The sequence below is a fragment of the Epinephelus moara genome, chromosome 1 (genome assembly GCF_006386435.1).
Source record: "Epinephelus moara isolate mb chromosome 1, YSFRI_EMoa_1.0, whole genome shotgun sequence".
Classification (NCBI taxonomy): domain Eukaryota; kingdom Metazoa; phylum Chordata; class Actinopteri; order Perciformes; family Serranidae; genus Epinephelus; species Epinephelus moara.
Genome location: NC_065506.1, coordinates 3,505,223 through 3,509,006, shown reverse-complemented (window position 1 = coordinate 3,509,006; position 3,784 = coordinate 3,505,223). Strand labels below are relative to the sequence as shown.

The following is a 3,784-nucleotide window of genomic DNA, read 5'->3' as shown; positions in this document are numbered from 1 at the left end:
TAGATGCATTAGGATAGAGTCATATGCTCTTATTTTAAGTTAAATAATAAGCACATCGCCATTTGTGGCCAATTCATTATTGCATTTATTTTATAGTCTGGAATTAAACAATAACTGCTGATTTTCTTACGCAGTTGATTCTGAGGACAGCGTTTGTGTAGTGTGTACAAGCATATCGAGGACTTTAGGTAGAAACGTGTGGGCCGGTGTGTGGGCCAGTGCGCCTGAATGTCTCGGGCTGAATTTGTGTCCCAGTCCGCCCCTGGTGTCTTCTCACAGTCCAGATATGTTGTTCTTGTTTGTCTTTTTTTGCATTTCATGTTTTTAAAAAATATGGCATTTATTGCTTTAAAAGTGCCATGTAAATAAAAGAATGATATTATTGTTGTTTTGCCGTTGTTTTCTTATTTTCACTTTGTGTACATAAATCTTATTTCCCAAAACAGCTCCAAAAGTTGGTGTTCTCAGAATTCAGAATAACCTGGTTAAAGCGTCTAGATTGAGAATATGTTAGTAGCTACTGATACAAATTAGAGGCAGTTTTGTTTTTTTTAAGATACGCTTGTATGAAAATGAAAAAAGATCTGATTGGTAAACATTTCTATAGGAGGAAGTCTATTTTTGTGACCACATTCTACTTCTGTTTATTTTCTACCTTCTCACTTCTGTAGAAAGAAAAATATGACGTCAGTGGAAATAGGGTGAAAACTGATGTTTGGCGGTAAAGTGGACCCAAGAACAGACACAGACACAGTTTAAACGTAATGAAAGCGATTTAATGAAAAGATAATCAGGGAGAGGGAGGTGAGCAGCAGCTCAGGGGCCGGGTGATGTGGCACGGGGCAAGGGGCAGAGGGGTGTCGGCGTCTGCTGGATGAGTTGCGGAGAAGGCGGGTGGCGAGGCAGGCTGGTGGTGTGGGAAGGGGAATAGAGGCGCAGGCATACACAGGAATCCGAAAGAGAGAGGGGAAGCGTGTGGAGAGGGGCTCCGGAGAACGGAGGCAGGGAGGCTCGTGAGCTGGTGTCTGGCAGCTGGGGAGGGCTCGAGGCTGGGCGGCTTGGTAGCTAGGTGCTGGAGCACGGTGCGATAGCAGGCTGGACCTGGGGCACACAAAGGCAAAAACGTCAGTCAGCACGTGGAGAAAACTTGAGAATCAAAAATCACTAGAAGCTCACTGCTCACACTAAATGCAAAAACCACATAGAGGTAGCAGCCAACACTACCACAGAGCAGTGCAGACAATCTGGCGACAGGTCCTCTGCAGCTCACTTCTTAAGAGCAGTCCTTGATTAGACATGAGCTCCAGCTGCAAGGCTTCCAAACCACCTGCCAAAAAAAGGACACAGAACACACCTCCCCACAGCACACAGAGATGACATCTCTCAAACCACAACAAAAACAACATTTAACTTTAAACTGAGGAAGTACATGAGTGCTTTGCAGTTTAAGCAACATACAAAAGAAGAAGCAGATCACAGAAACCATCAGTAAGACATCCATCACACTCTGAGTGAAATATGGCTGTCTATGAAAATGCATCAGAGATCACTGTGGAGATGATGAACCTCTCTGATGCTTCAGCCAGGACTGCTGCCTCCAAGAGTCACAGTGATGAAGATGGTACCACAGTGCCCGGTGAGACAGAATTGCTATCAATGTTTGGCTGTTTGAAACATCAAAGTAACATCATCAACAACACTGTGAGTTATAGTTCAGTGTAGAAGTGAAAAAGTCCTTTTGGCTTTATGGTCTTTGTTTATTTACATTATCTCCATGACCATTTAAACATTGTTGACTTTTAATTTATTTTTGTGTTTACCTTTTGACAGACTGTTAAACTACTTTAAAGATTTTTATTTTTTTTATGGTGTCCTGTTTTAAATTGTGTTTTTGTTTTTACTAGTGTTCTGCATGTTTTTACTAAATTCACCTGTACAGCACTTTGATGTAAAGTGCTCTATAAATAAATTCATTATTATTATTATTATTATTATTATCTAATACTAGAATTTCAGTAACATGGCTGTGACTGAAAGTTGAAAAACAGACAAAAAAGTCATCCTTTTTTCAACTTCTCACCTTTTTGTGCAGGTTGTATATGGTTAGTGTTTCAAGTCCTGCCAGAACGGTGCTTTGGTATTCTTATTATAATTTAAGCTTCAAGGACTTTGAGTGAATGAAATTATTAATGTAGACTTGAAGTGAATGAAATACAACACGTCCAAGAAAACTGCTAATCAGTCAATGCACTGTGTGTGTGTGTGTGTGTGTGTGTGTGTGTGTGTGTGTGTGTTTTCCATACACAGGAGGAAAACTGCTCAGATGTGTTGCCGTGAGCTTTTGTCTCCTGTGTTTCCTACAAGTTGCTCTAAACATTTCCCTCCGTCTTGCTCTCTGTGAGTTTTATTAAATTATTACATCATATATTAATTAATATGAATTAATTTTCTAACAGCAGAGTTGAAGTTTGTCACTACAGGCCTTGTCATTTCCTGTGATACCATGGGTGTGTGGTTTATCGCTGTATGACAGAATGGTTTGTTTTACAGATACGTTTAACTTATAAAAATACCTACAGCTTTATGGAAAGATTCATGTTATATGGAAATTCTGTGTTAAAGTGAAATGTCTCTTTAGTTGTGATCATAATCTGATACTGTTGCAAATGGTGTTAGCCCCTCCACCAGGGATTGATGCCAGTTTTAAAAATCTGACTGAGGAGAGAGACGAGTTGAGGAGCATCAACCTTCGTAAGTACGATGATGAAACTACTCCAGTAATCTAGAAGAGAGGGTGGGACTTTCTATGGTTGATTTATTATCATGCAGTGTTTTCAACAGGTAAACCTTCCTGAAGTCTAGTGTACATTAAGTGACAGTTTGGGTCTCTGATCTGTAGTTGTCTGAGAGAATAGTTCTTTAAAGGCTGTAGTTAAAAAAAAAAAAAATACATTGTGTAATATTTGCTGAAACTGTCACTTATCCACAGTGTTACATGAGACAGATATTCTGTAAAAAATAAAAAAAAAACACATACTCTTTCTCCTCGTCTTGCTTCTAATGGCAGTACCACACAGTAAATGAAAACAACCAATCAGAATCGAGGAGCCTCTAACGCAGCTGTCAATCATGGCTGCTGAGCTGCTGTCAAACTTTCCAACTAGGCAGCGCAGATCAAATATGAATCAAGATTCTGTCACTGCATTGCCTCATTTTCACATCAGATGTTTTCAGAAACATATATACTGTTTAGCTGTAAAATGAGAAAGTGGGTTTGTGACCTGGCCACCACGTTGGAAACAGTCGAGCTGAAAACAAAGCATAGCTCAGGAGCTGGAGCAAATTTTCCATTTTACAGCTAAACAGTGCACTAAAACTTCTGAAAAACATTTGTGGCAAGAAATAGGCAATGCAGCTACAGAATCTTGATTCATATTTGATCAGCACTGCTTAGTTTGACAGTATGACCAGCATTCATATCTTATCAGCTTGATCAGGTTGCCGGCTGAGACTCCTCGGCTCTGATTGGATGTTTTCTGTGAGCCGCAGTAGATTCTAACAAATGCCTTTAGAAGCACTGTGAGGAGGAACCTGGTTAGATCATGGCTGCGTTCCAAAAACAGTTTGAGTCGCCCTCGCTCACTTGCCCTCAGCACTTGCCCTCGGGGGAATCCCCGCCGCCATCATAAGGGCTGTTCCATTTCTCTAAACAGCTGAAGTGAACTTGGTGAGATCGACCCTTGAGGGCTGAGTGATCGAGTCAACAACGATGGTCACTCCAGAG

General features: G+C 40.7%; 1 long non-coding RNA gene across 1 annotated transcript; it reads left to right on the top strand.

Moving 5' to 3' along the window:
* The first annotated feature begins 1,501 nt into the window (after positions 1–1,501).
* Positions 1,502–2,754, top strand: LOC126388714 (uncharacterized). The gene is made up of 3 exons (XR_007569780.1): positions 1,502–1,636; positions 2,308–2,397; positions 2,677–2,754. It is a non-coding gene; the product is annotated as an uncharacterized LOC126388714 (long non-coding RNA).
* Positions 2,755–3,784: the final 1,030 nt, after the last annotated feature.